Here is a 14,396-nt window from a genome sequence, read left to right on the forward strand (position 1 = left end):
TGATTTCTGGGGTGGTTTGGATTCGCATTTTTATGTATTACAGGATCTTGTTGATTTATCATTGTTAGTGAATCTGATTGTATTAGGGTATCATAGATGTGCTTTGTAGAAAGTGATATATTTCATATTCAAAGACAAGGAATTTATGGCTCCAAGTGCCAGAGTGAGGGTTTATTTCAGTTTTGAAAGAATTATTCTTGATGGATTTTACAAAATGAGATTGAGAAATGATTTGATGTGTGGAGTGAGGAGTCGTGGAACATTATGTAGATGATTGGCAATTTATTCTAAGCACGAGGCAAATCTATTGGAAATGAGAGGCGCAGCTGGGAAGGAGGTTTGGGTTGTGGTAGTGGGCCTTTGATATTTGGGGAGCGAATGATTAACAGTGCATCAGGGTAATTAGATGAAGGTGAGGAGAGAATGAATGGGTGATGTGTGTGTGTGCATGTGCGTGCATGCATAGCGATCATCTGGTTTGTTTTCATTTGTTAGAGGCCCAGAGAAGGGAAGACACTTGCCTGAGGACCCGCAGTAGGTGTTTGGATGCTTCCCAGTCTGGACACTATATTTGCTTCTCTCTTTTCCCACTGTCCAGAGGAAGTTCAGAGTCACCTGAATTACGCCAGGATTGGGAGTGAGGGGCTTTAGGCTGGTTGACAGCAGGGCTGCCGAGCCTCTGGGAAGAGCCGTGAGATTCTGAGCTGGAATCTTCCCTTTGTGGGAAGTGAAGTTTTTTTGACACTCCTCCTCCCCCATGTGAAAGCCGAGACGTTTCTGAGGCCAACAAATGAGACATTTCCCAGTTCCAGTTGCCTTACAATCTTGTGCCTTATAGAAAAAACCTTGGGTTGAAGAGGAATAAGAAAAGGAAAGTGTAGCGGAACCCGAGCTGTGTTTTGTGCTTTTTAATAACTTCATTCCGTTTAACTTCAACAGTTCGGTGTACCAAGGGCAGAGCCGTGTGCCCGCCAGATGCTGACAGGAAGAAAACAGCCACGTGAAGGTGCAGGCTCTGTCCTCGGGAAGCAAGCCGCATTCACTCTCATCCCATGTCATTAAGGGAAGAATAGAGCAATTTGGAAAAAATGCTTTTAATGTAATTGAAAAATGCAGATTGCAAAATTGGTGCACTTAGGAGTTGAGATAGTCTAGTAAATTATTTCTTGTTGCTTTTAAAACTTGGACACCATAGACTCTTAAAGGTGCCTGTCTAATGCCCAGTGATGGCCTGTGTCTAAATGGTTTATTTTAGATTTAATTTGTCTTATCATAACAGTGGTAAAATTTTGGAAAAAATTGCAAGAAAATGGCAGAAATTAAAAGATCAACCATAGACCCTTCCCTCAAGCATAACGACTGTGAACATTTTGCAAGCAGCATTTCCTTCTAGTCTTTTTTCCCCATATATGTATATCAACTAGTTTTAATCATACCATAGGTACTTGGTTTTTGTAGCCTGCATTTAAAAATCACAAGATGGTTATTTTTCCCTCTTAAGAGAGGGGTTAGGTAAGTCATTCCGACCTTCTAAGCTTTTCTCCTAGCTTCTGCTGTTTCTTGTCAGGTGTTTTCTTTTGTCTATTCTCCCAGATGGACACAGCTCTCATGCAGACCCGTCATATATCGTGGGGAGTGGAGCAAGCCATAGGACAGGCGCACTGAGGTGCCGTCAGAAGGTACATGTGAGTGAGACCAACTGTGTCAGCCCAGGATCCCCGGAAGCCTGCCTTCACCTGGCCTCCCCTCTGGCAAGCTTCCTGAAGTTTCCTGAACTTGATGAGGATAGTGTACCTTGATCTTCCACATGGAATACTGTGATACTGGCTGAAATGCAGGAAGGACCAGAAGGGCTTTAGAAACCTACAGCCAAAGCGGCCATATAACTCTGCTTTGCCAGGGCCGTGGGGCTGTTCCAGGCCTGCCTTTCCTTGCCAGGAGTGAGGTGTTGGGGACCTCCGCCCCCCATGGGATGAGGGCCATACAGAGTTGGGCGGCACTCCCAGGGCTGCTGCTGGTGAAGGTCATTGACTTCGAGGCTCTGATTGCTTGGGCTTCCTGAATGTCCCTGGATTGAGCTTCTGGCTTTCTCCTCTTTTCTCTATTTTTTGGCCTTTCTGTTTTATTTTTCTGGGAAATTTCTTCCACTTTATCTTTTCAATCCTTTTTTTTTGAATTCATATTTCTGCTGTCATAAACTTTTAAATTGAAGCATAAGATATATTCAGGGAAGTGTTCTGTTCTGTCATATTTTACATTCCAAGAGCTGTTTCTTATTTTCTGAATGTTCCTTTTTTTAATATAGCATATTGTTTTTTATTGTATATTTACAAGGTTTTTTCTTAGCTCTTTGGGTTCTTTGAAAGTTTTCCTGTGTTTTCTGAAACGTTTGTCTCTTTCTTATCTCCCTTGTCTTTTTTTTGTTTTGGTGTCTGCGTTCCATGTTAAGAGATTTCCTGCTGCTCATTCCAATTAGGGTAGGAGGCCCTAAAAAGCTGACCTGACCAAAAGCTCTGTGTGTGTGTGTGTGTGTGTGTGCACGCACACTTGTGTGGGGTCAGAGGGACATGTCCGCATCGGGCCGGATGTAGGATTACGAGGCGGCAGGCTGGCGCTTATCTTAGGACCCCACTTGGGATTATCGTTATGTATTTCCTCCAGCCTGGTCAGCTTCTCAGAGAGGTGTCTTCTCTGGGTGGGCTTTTGGCCTGCTGCCAGCCTTCTGGCATCTGAGCTGGGGAAGAGGGTCAGGGTCTCTGTGTTTAGCGTGCACATTGCACTCTCCATCCTGTCCTCCAGCTTGGATTTCTCACTCTCCAGCATGTCTGTTCCCACCAGCATGCAGATATGTGTGGCTCTTTTCCGGGCTTCTGCAGTGTTCACCGTCTGACACACACCATCATTTATGTGTAAAAGTGGCTGCGTCTTCTCACCATCCACAGTGGCAGAATTATTACCTTTTAAAAATGTCTGCTAATTTAATGGTGTCTTGTTTGAGAACCAAATGAGTTCATTTACGTACAGCTCTTTTAGAACGGGCCTGGCACTTCGTTCATGCTAAACAAGCATTTGTTATCCTGGTTCTTGTCCATTCATCTCCTGTAGTCTTAGCATTCCTCTTATCTGGGCAATTTACATACTAACGATATTGACCCTTTATCATATTTCATCCTCTTCCCCTCAGGGTGTTGTGTGACGTTGAGTTTTGGTATTTCATCAATTTTTTTAACAGAGAAAACCTGACATTTTTTGTCGTCAAGTCTCTGGCCCTTTCCCTTTGTAATTGTCCGTGCCTCTAGAGCATGGCATGTCCTCCCCCACCCAGAAATCTGATAAATCGTCACCTATATTTGACCTTCATCTAGCAGTGATTAGCTTGAGCCGGTTTCAATTCTTGTCAGTGGGTCCGAGGCAGGCCGTGCGCCAGCATGATGAATGTATGCATGGTGCCAGGGATCGATGGGCAGATTAAGGAGCAGCACCTCGGTCCCCGGCAGCCGGCTTCGCTATGCTCCCCCACACTGACGCTGGCTATTAATGACTTAAAACGACCTTCTTCCCATCCGGCTTATTCTGCAGGGCATGGGTACGCCACAGCTTCCCAAACCTTTCCTCAAAAAAGAAATGTTGTTTTTGGCCATAAAAGAAATGCAATCTGGAAAGAACAGAAAGGCGTAAAGAAGAAACGAATTGCCCATTTTCTCTCCGCCCAGAGGCGACGACTGCAGACTTTTTGGTATATTTTCATCCACCCTTAAAAAAAAGATTTGACATAACTGAGCTCCAACTATACATCTAATTTAAACCCTTCTTTCCCTGCACATACTGCAGCAGCAGTTTTTAATGCTGTAATTTATTGCTGAGGTTTTAGTGTGGTCTGTAAATCCCTGGGGGGCCTCGAGACCCTTTCAGGGGGTCAAAACTATTTTCATAATAATAGCTAGGAGTTATTTGCCTTTTTCATTCTCATTCTCTCCTGAGTGTACATGGAGTTTTCCAGAGGCTATGGGACGTGTGCTGTTGCAGTAGATTAGATACAGACACAGCTCTGAGGACCCAGCTGTCTTGTATTAAGCCAGACATTAACGAGAGCTGCACAAATGTAAACAATGCCTTCTCACTAATTTTTTTGGTCTTGGAAAATAGAGTTATTTTTATAAGAATATGTTATTTCTGTTAACATGTGGTGGGTTTGTTATTGTTACTTTTACATAAATTAATAAATATTTTAAAATGTCCTCAGTTTTCACTTCTAATATGCTAAGAAGTATCCATAGCTATAATCCTCCAAAACGACAGCTCTTTGGGGTCCTCGATCATTTTAGACAGTGTAATTGAGGACCACTGTTTTCTTTACATCTGTAATTACATTTTGGGGGATCTCACTACTGTGTTGGTAAAAACAGCAGCACAGCCCAGCTCTGGGATAAGTGAGTAGGTTCTTCCCCAGCCATGTCCCTGTCTTCTTCTGCTTGGTTAGATCTCCAAACTGTGTGATGAAAACGTGATTGCAAAGGTCCAAGCCTCTGTCATCCCCTGCCCCTTCTCCTCTGCCCTTCCTTTTGCCCTGTATGGAGATGATTCAGCAGCATTACAAATCATGGGCGATCCCCCAACTCGACCATACACTGAAATTATGATTATCTTTGAACACCCTCCCATCCATTTCTGATCCATATGGGCTGTGTCTGCCAGAGTGCACGTGCAGCTCTGCAGCCTGTTTTTCCATTTAACATTCTGTCCCAGCCCTGCCCGAGGCTCTCCGTGCCACCAGCCGCCTCTGCGTCTTTGGAGGGCCGTCAATTTTCACTGGTTCCATGACGCTCTATCGAGTTGATTAACTGTAATTTACTTAGCCGCCCTGGACACTTAGGTGGTTTCTAATTTTTGCTATTATAGATAATGCTGAAGTGGTTATCTTCATGCATGAAACTCTTTTCTGTTGGATTATTTCTTTTGGACTGATTCCCAGAAGTGGGACTGCTGGGTCAAAGGGTTGTACATTTTCATGGGTTCAGATACGTCTCCTGTCAGATTGCTTTCCAAAAGGATTATACCAATTTGCACTGCCACCGCAAAGCTTGCGTAATAACCAACTATTTTGCTTAACTATCGTGCCTAGAATTTTCCCTTGAAGCCCTGAGGGGGCAAAGGCCCTTATCTAAGTGAATGTGATCTATAATTATTTAGACTAACACCAAAATTGCGTTCAGAACATTTTTAACCTGCTGAGTTCAGAATTCTAATTCGCATACATGCTAGCATTAAAAGTTTCACAAGCAGCAATTTCTCTCTCCCTACTCACAGTGTGTTTACACAGCCTGACAACTGTAGGGAAAACGAAAGAGCTTTTATAAACAGAAGTGGTCTCTTTCAGAACTAGTTGAAGTGTTATTTTGAAAGGTACAAAAATACAAATTAAAACAGATTTTCATTGCAACCTTTGCTTAGAAAAGTTGTTTGTTTTCATCCTGGCTTCTTTTCATGTTCTTTTTTTCTCATTCAAGTGTGTTCTGATATGGTTTTGGTACCTGCGTGTCCTACGGTGTTGCTGTGAGCCTGGGGGCAGGGAATGGTGGCCATCATCAGATGCTGGCAAGGCCTCTGTGGGAGGGGAATGGGGCGTATTTCAGTTCGCTTCCAGGGCAGAAGTAGGACGCATGGTGGAAAGTCTGTGGGTTGGGGGAAGAGGTCAGCACATGGTGAAGAACTTTCCGGTGCTCAGAACTGGGCAACTTGCGGGTAGACTACTTGGAAAGGGATTGAGGACCGGTTTGCATGGAGGGCGTAGTGCAGGCTGGAGCCCATGCTGCTGGACGGCTGGGAAGCAGATGCAGGCACTGGGTCAGCCTCTCAGGCCTCGGGCTCCAAGGCCCTTATGGCTTAGGTGTCCTGTGGTCACGGCCAAGATGGTGCCTGTGAGCTGCTCTGCCCTGAAGTACTGCATTTGGGGCCCCGCTCAAGCGGAGCCCAGCTCCACACACCGCTCCACACACAGCTAGACACACAGCTCCATGACACAGCTCCACACACCGCTCCACACACCGCTAGACACACAGCTCCACACACCGCTCCACACACAGCTAGACACACAGCTCCATGACACAGCTCCACACACCGCTCCACACACCGCTAGACACACAGCTCCACACACCGCTCCACACACAGCTCGACACACAGCTCCACACACTGCTCCACACACAGCTCCACACACAGCTCCACACACTGCTCCACACACAGCTAGACCCACAGCTCCACACACAGCTCCACACACAGCTCGACACACAGCTCCACACACAGCTCCACACACAGCTCCACACACTGCTCCACACACAGCTCCATACACTGCTCCACACACAGCTAGACACACAGCTCCACACACAGCTCCACACACTGCTCCACACACAGCCCCACACACAGCTAGACCCACAGCTCCACACACAGCCCCACACACAGCTAGACCCACAGCTCCACACACAGCTCCACACACAGCTAGACCCACAGCTCCACACACAGCTCCACACACTGCTCCACACACCGCTCCACACATAGCTCGACACACAGCTCCACACACAGCTCCACACACTGCTCCACACACAGCTAGACACACAGCTCCACACACAGCTCCACACACCGCTCCACACACCGCTCCACACACAGCTCCACACACAGCTCCACACACTGCTCCACACACAGCTCCACACACTGCTCCACACACAGCTCCACACACGGCTCCAAACACCGCTCCACACACCGCTCCACACACAGCTCCACACACAGCTCCACACACAGCTCCACACACAGCTCCACACACTGCTCCACATACAGCTAGACACACTGCTCCACACACCGCTCCACACACAGCTCGACACACAGCTCCACACACCGCTCCACACACAGCTAGACACACTGCTCCACACACTGCTCGACACACATTTCCATACACCGCTCCACACACCGCACCACACACAGCTCGACACACTGCTCCACACACTGCTCGACACACAGCTCCACACACAGCTCCACACACTGCTCCACACACAGCTCGACACACAGCTCCACACACAGCTCGACACACAGCTCCACACACAGCTCGACACACAGCTCCACACACAGCTCCACACACAGCTCCACACACAGCTCCACACACCGCTCCACACACTGCTCCACACACAGCTCCATACACTGCTCCACACACTGCTCCACACACCGCTCGACACACAGCTCCACACACAGCTCCACACACCGCTCCACACACTGCTCCACACACAGCTCGACACACAGCTCCACACACAGCTCCACACACCGCTCCACACACTGCTCCACACACAGCTCCATACACTGCTCCACACACTGCTCCACACACCGCTCGACACACAGCTCCACACACAGCTCCACGCACAGCTCCACACACAGCTAGACACACTGCTCCACACACTGCGTATTCAAAAGAGAGTTGAGCACACTCCTCTAGTTTCTCTGAGCTCCCGCATTCTCATCTGTGAAATAATTACCTCACAGGGCTGTGAGGATCAGAGGAGGTTAGATGTGTGAAACCACTCTGTAAACGATAAAGCTCTTACAAATGGAAAGTATTATCAAGAGCTCCAAGCTGAGGTCTATTCTGTGACTGCCTCCTGCGCCACGTGCCTAAGCGTGTGAGGCTTGCAGTCCAATTTGCCTTTAGTTGCCTTGATTCGTTGATCAAATAATCTGGTGCACACGCAGTGACCCCAGCAGACTCTAGAGGAGCTCAGGTCCCTATAGATGTGGCTTCCTGTTTTCCAGCCCAGTGGTGTGACGTTGCTGGCAGTGGTTGAGGTGCTGGACTTGGGAGATGGCTCGGCTGATGAGCCTCGGAAAGTCTCCATGAGCCAGGCTTCTGGACTTGCCGCTGTGTGGCCTGTGAGTGCCTCAGGCCTTGCTTTGCGCTGTCTCTGCTGTGAGCAGAGAGGGTGCTCAGTGGCAGTGGCAGCAGGGCTGGTTCCTCACTTCTTTCTTCACGTGGTCATCCGTATGTCTGTCTAGCCATCGGTTAAATTCTGGCTCTGTACCGGGCCCTGGGCTCAGAGGGGGCCAGACCCACTTTTGCTGGCAAAAGGCGAATGAGGCACAGACATCAAAGCGGACTTAAGAGAGATGAGGAGAAAGGCCCTCCAGGGCTATCTGTGCTGGGGACAGGAATACGCAGGAGAGTGGGCTAGGTCTGTCAGTGCTAGAGGCAGAGGACAGGAAAAGCCTCGGGTAAGGGGAAGGACAAGTTGGGTCTTAGAAGATGAGGAGCCAGGAGTTTAGGACCAGCTGGAAAAAATAGTGAGACTCATCTCCACAAAAAATTAAAATAATTAGCTGGGTGTGATGGCACATACCTGTAGTCCCAGCTACTCGGGGGGCTGAGGCAGAAGGATGCTTGAGACCAGGAGGTTGAGGCTTTAGTGAGCCATGATTGTGCCACTGCACTCAAGCCTCTATTTCAAAAAACAACAACAATGAAATCCATGAGGAGCAGCCAGGTGGGTGGAGAGGACAGCCCTGTGCCGTGTGCGCTGTGGGGAAGGGACAGTGAAGATGGCCAGGTGAAGCGCTTGGGCTTGTCATCAGCTTCAGCCCTGGACGGTCAGTAGCCTGAGGCCAGCTGCTGCTTCCTGTGCTTGTGCTGGGTTGGGCACCACACAGGGGTTTACATCTCATTTGCCCACAGCTGGGTAATCAGCAGAGCTCAGGCGTCTTACTTCGGGGTTCAGCCCCAGCCCTGTGCCTTCTGTGTGGCTTAGGGTAAGTTACTTAACCCTCTGGACCTTAGTTTTCTCATCATAAGTCAAGGATGATAACAGCATCCACCTCAGTCTTCTGAGGATTAAACAAGAGAACCCATGGCAGACTCTCAGGAGAGTACCAAGTGTGTGGCAGGCACTCCATAATGCAAGCTGGCAGCAGCATCAGCATCCGTATGCCCACTTTACAGATGACAAAACTGAGGACCAGAGAGGGGTATTGAAGGACATGTAGCTGCTAAGCACAGGGCTGGCATTTGAACTCAACCTTTCTGGGATAGTTCTAGTCACCTCCCTGCTTGGAAGCTCCAAAAGGGTAGTCGTGTAACTGTGGCAGGACCTTTAATCTTTTTGTGTCTTAATGAGCTCATCTGTAAAATGGCAAGAGTTCTGATAGAAGTTCCATGAGGGTAGGGAATTTGTTTTCTTCCCTTGTCGTATCTCCCGTTTGAATGAATAGCACCTGCTCAGTCTACCATGCCCTTTTTGGGCCTCTTTGAATCTTGGAGGGGTCTCAATGGCACTCCCTGACCCAGTCCCCCACCTCCAGTCTGTGCAGGAGGCATCCCTGCAGGGGGATTGGGGATTGGTTAAATGTGGCCAGGCTTGTGAAAGGGCTTTGGAAATGGTGTGCTGGAGTGAAATAAAAGTGATGATTGTTTCACATCTGTTGAAATGTTTGTATTTACACTGTCAGGTAATGGTCTTGGGCTTACAGCATGTACGTTTGCTTATTTACTATTTATTTGTAAATCATAAATCCAGAAAGGACTTGAGGAAGCCTACAGTAAAAGATACAACACAGTGAAGCTGTTAAAGTGAGGCAGACCATGAAAAACCACCCCAAAAGGAGAAGGAAACCTGTCAATGAAGCGCAGAGCTGTCGCTGTTTCTGGCTGGTCTCGCTCTGCATGCTGTGTTCTTACAGACCCAGGGCAGGTGGCACGAGGTTGCCCAGTTCTTGCTGTCCGAGAGAAGCCAAAACAGGTGGCTTCATATAGGCATGTGGGGTGGCGGGACAGTGGTGCTCAGAGGAAAGGCAGTTAGCTTCTTGTCTCAGCTGCCCAGGGAGGAGATGAAGGTCAGAGCAGAGGCCAGGGGAAATCTCTGTCCAAGGCAAGTTTAGGAGAGGTCACGTGTTCTTTCTAGCGTGGGCTGTGGCAGGGCCACAGATCCCTGGGTCAGACTGCCAGGTTTGTTTTGCTCTTTTCTGTGCCTTGTTTCTCTCCTGTCAAGTGGCTGTAACAATACGTAGCTCACAGAACTGCTGTGAGGATAGATGTTGAGGTTTTGGCCAGGGACCTGGACCTTGCAAAGCGCTTTCATTAACCTGACCTGAATGATCTGTGTTTCTCATGGTGAATGTTGTATTTCTCAAATGGCTCAAGTCCTTCATTCAGGACTCTGAGTTCAGAGGAGGTGCCGCTGGAGCGGGTGGCAAGATGGGGTCTCCCCTCATGCCCTCGGCTCTGTCCACACTGACGTTGTCAAGTGTGTCCTGTTTGTTATTGCCTAAAAACACTTAACAAGTTCAAAGCAAAGGGAACATACTTTTTAATTATTTCCCTGCTTGTCTCCAGCAATGCTGTTGTCAAGGAAACCAAAACCTTTGAAAAGCTTTTCAGCTTCTCGGTTGGAAGAGGATACTTGTACAGTGCTTATATTGTTGGTGGAAATGGACCTGTCGTTCTGTAACAAAATCTGTTTCTTTTAAAAGGGCTTGCTTCCTTCACGTCTTACAAATAGACTCTTTTCGGCCTTCTAACAGAGATGGAAGGTTGTTACTGGTATTTTTTCTTTTAGAGAATTGCCTGCATTCTTGACATAGTATTTCATTCATTCAACATCTGTTGTGAGACTTGGGTGCTAGGGATGGGAGTGTGATACAGAGATGAATATAGTCTTTCTGGAAAGGCTCCTGGCTCACTGAAAGAAGCAGGTGGACAGATCATTATAGCGCAGCGTCATGACTGCTCTGAAGGGTGGTGGGTAAGGTGCTTTGGGGCATAAAGAACAGCCTGGGTGGGGCAGTGTCAGTCACAGGAGTCTTAGAGGATGGGTAGCCTTGCTCAGTAGCAAAGTGATGGAAGAGCATTCCAGGCAGTGGGAACAGAGTGTGCGAAGGCAGAGGTGTGTGTAAGAGCATGCTGCCATCAGCAAACTGCAAGGTAGCTGGATGAGGCTGGGCATTGGATGCATAAGGCATGAGGATTGTTACAGGCTGGAGAAGACTTTTTTTTTTTTTTTTTATTGAGATGGAATCTCACTCTATCGCCCAGGCTGGAGTGTAGTGGTATGATCTCGGCTCACTGCAGCCTCCACTTTCCAAGCTCAAGCAATTCTCCTGCCTCAGCCTCCCGAGTAGCTGGGATTACAGGTGTGCACCACCATGCCTGGCTAATTTTTATATTTTTGGTAGAGATGGGGTTTCATCATGTTGGCCAGGCTGGTGTCGATCTCCTGACCTCAAGTGATCCACCTGCCTCAGCCTCCCAAAGTGCTGGGATTACAGGTGTGAACCACCGAGCCCAGCCTGGAGAAGACTTCTGATTAGGAGTGAGGAGTGTGAAGAGGTTGCAATGCATGCTCTTCAAAATTCGTTCCATTTTCGCCAGACAGAGCCCTTGCTTCTTGATGCATGGAGGCACATCCCTTCTTTTGTTCTGGCTTCAGAGGGAAGGGACACTGCTAACACACTGGAGTTTAATAATTCACTTTTGCTGCAGGAGTATGGCCTTCACTATAATGTTTCAGCCAGCATTCCAGTAAAATTTTATGATAGTTAAGCCCTATCGGGGCATTGGTTTTATATGAAAAAGCTAAATCATTGTTATAAAAACAGGAGTCTTAACTTTTAAATACCCCTTGTTATTTTTCTTGTGAAACTTTAAAAAATAATTTCAGATTTATGAAAGAGTTATAAAAATAATACAGAGAGTGCCTATGTACCCTTCACCCAACTCCCTCTAATGGTAACATCTTGCATAAGCTGGTGCTTTTATCAAACTAAGAAATTAACATTGATACAACTCTGTTAATTAAACTGTGGACTTTATTTGGATTTCACCAGTTTTTCCACTAATGTCCTTTTTCTGTTTCAGGATCCAATCTAGGATACCATGTTGCATGTAGAGAGCTCTTGTTATTTAATAAATAATTTGTTTTTTGAGGGGTGGACAGGGCGGTAAGGAATGGACTGGAGCTTGTCCTGGCCACTAATTTTGAGTTCCCTGTTCTGAACCAACCTCGCACATCCTGGCTGATGTCCCATATCAGGAGACAAGAGCCTTGATGCTACAGCCAAGCTCAGACTGGATGTCTTTTGGTTTTCAAGACTTGCTTCCTAGTTCTATCATGAACAAGACAAGCAGAAGGTTTGCGCCTTAATGAGCTAAAGAGCACTCACTTAGAAAGTGCCAATAGTGACTTGTCCTTAATGGTAGCTGTTTACTGATAACAGGTTTCTCATTCCTTTTTCGTTTCTTCGTTTTTTTTCTCTTTCTGGAGCTCAGCCTTTTGGGCTAATGTTGACATTAGCTAGAGTTTGGATTTAGACTGCTTACCACATTGACGTTTTTATACGGCCTTCCTGTGCTTTATCGGATAATTGAGTGTGTCTTGAGGCAGTAACTGAGTTGAAATGTGTTGCATTTAATGAGTGAAACTAGAGCATTCTTTGCATACAGATAGATGCACATCTGTAGGTGATGTTTTCCGACAAAAGTTCCAGCTTAGGATGTTTCCTTCCATTCCCTTCCCTTCCCTTCCCTTCCTTCTCTTGCATTTTCCCTCTTCTTTTCCTTTCTCTCTCATCCTTTCTCTCATGTCTTTTTCTGTACTTTTTTCCACTCTGCTCTCCTTTGGCCTTCCACCTGGTCCTGTCTCTGCCTGCCTTTTCTCCTTTGCATTTCCTCCTTTCCGTCCCCCTGTGCCCCTCTCCGCCTCTTGCCAATTCCCATCTTCTATGCTTTTCCTTGCAACAGGCCAGTGAAGCTGTTGCCACGGAAACAGAAGCCCAGCAGAAGCTCTGTTCTGCTTTCCGGATGCTTCTAACGATCATGACGCAGATAATGTTGACTTCTAGAATCATTTAAAGCCCTGGCCTGTGGCCTCTGAAGTCGCTTCATTTTCCAAAGGTCAAACTGCACAGCTCATCATTCTGTTCAGTAGATGGTCATTTTTTATTTCAAAATTGAAACTTCAAAATTTTGAGTAATCTACTTCCCTGTGGCTCCAGAAGACTGGTTGTAACCATGTGAAAAAGGCTGACTTGAATTTACTTATATTAACTGAGGGAAAAATACCAGATGAAGACGGTGGGGGTGCTGCAGGTTCCCGGAATAACTTTTGTTACACATAGGAGAGGGTTAGACGCATTTGTTGAATGACCGGGCTGAATGACTGCTTTTAAAGGATTTGGGGGAAGAGAAGTACAGTTGAGGCCTCACAAAAGATGCTTAGTTTAATTCAACGAATGTTCAGTGAGGACTGGCCTTTTCCGAGACATGGGGTCAGGTGCTATGGGGCACCAGGAGTGTGAAAAGCACAGTTCCTCCTCTGGAGAAGTGGCTTTTTAAGTGACAGAGCCGGGGCATGTGTGTCCTGTACCGCAGTGACGTTCCTTGATTCTTGTCATGGCAATCCAATGAGTGCCCTGTTGTCAGTTCTGCAGTACAACCCACACGCCTGCACATTAACTGGGCTTTGTGGTCCCCTTGGAGGGCTGTTGGCTCCTGGTCTTCAGTGGAACTGGTTTATGATGGTGGCAGCCTTGCCGCTCCTTTCCGGGTTTGACTCAGGCCCAGCTTGTTGGCATTAGCTGGGATTTGGAGTTTTGCCATTCAGCCAGCACCAGCTAATAGCCCAGCAGGGAAGAGTTAGTTCTTGGATTATGTTTAAGTTAGTACTTATTCCCAAAGGTAACTTTGTTTAATAAAAACCTTAAGCCCCTATTACTGTGCTTCTGGGTATCCTGGCTCCAGTGTGTAAAAATAAGACTTATAAAATTCAAACATTATTTGTGAAAATGGAAAAACATTTTCATTAATAGAGGGTGTGATAAAAAGCAAAAGGCACTTTCCATCTGTGCCTAAGTGGTCTTTCTGCACTCGGGTCTTTTTATTTTCATAATCACTTTGCGCTTATTTAAATATTGCCCTTTCAGTACTGAATTTTAAAGGGAGGAAGCTTTGGTGTGTGAATAACTTTACAACTACCCACAGTGTTTCTATCCAGTTGCTGTGACTTAAGTTGATAATGGACCCCACACAGCAGTCACTAATGGATGATAACCCAGGAGTGTTTGTGTTACTGTTTTTTAGAAGAAAGGTTTGAAATTAGCATAGTAAATCTCTGTGGGATCTTTGCAAATAAAAGAATGTTCACGTTAAAAACAACTTTCAGGAAAGATGTATAGTAATGAATAAAACATCAGTGAGTGAAAATAAGCGTGTTTAATTATTCAAGTAGAAGTAGTAATTTAAACTAATTATTGCTTGTGGATTTCATAATTCAGTTTTTGTCTCACAATAATATTTCCTCTGGGCCTCTGGGGCGAGTCGCTGGCTGCTCACTGTTCCTGGGGCGGGAGAGACTTCCCCCTCCCTGTGGCTGCAGCCTCTA

General features: G+C 46.7%; 1 protein-coding gene across 3 annotated transcripts in view; it reads left to right on the plus strand.

Moving 5' to 3' along the window:
• WDR25 (WD repeat domain 25) overlaps positions 1 to 14,396 on the plus strand; it is a 163,743-nt gene that overhangs the window by 12,191 nt on the left and 137,156 nt on the right. The window lies entirely within an intron of this gene.

The sequence above is a fragment of the Aotus nancymaae genome, unplaced genomic scaffold, assembly GCF_030222135.1.
Source record: "Aotus nancymaae isolate 86718 unplaced genomic scaffold, 86718_ANA_hifiasm-v0.15.2.pri h1tg000011l, whole genome shotgun sequence".
NCBI classification, from domain to species: domain Eukaryota; kingdom Metazoa; phylum Chordata; class Mammalia; order Primates; family Aotidae; genus Aotus; species Aotus nancymaae.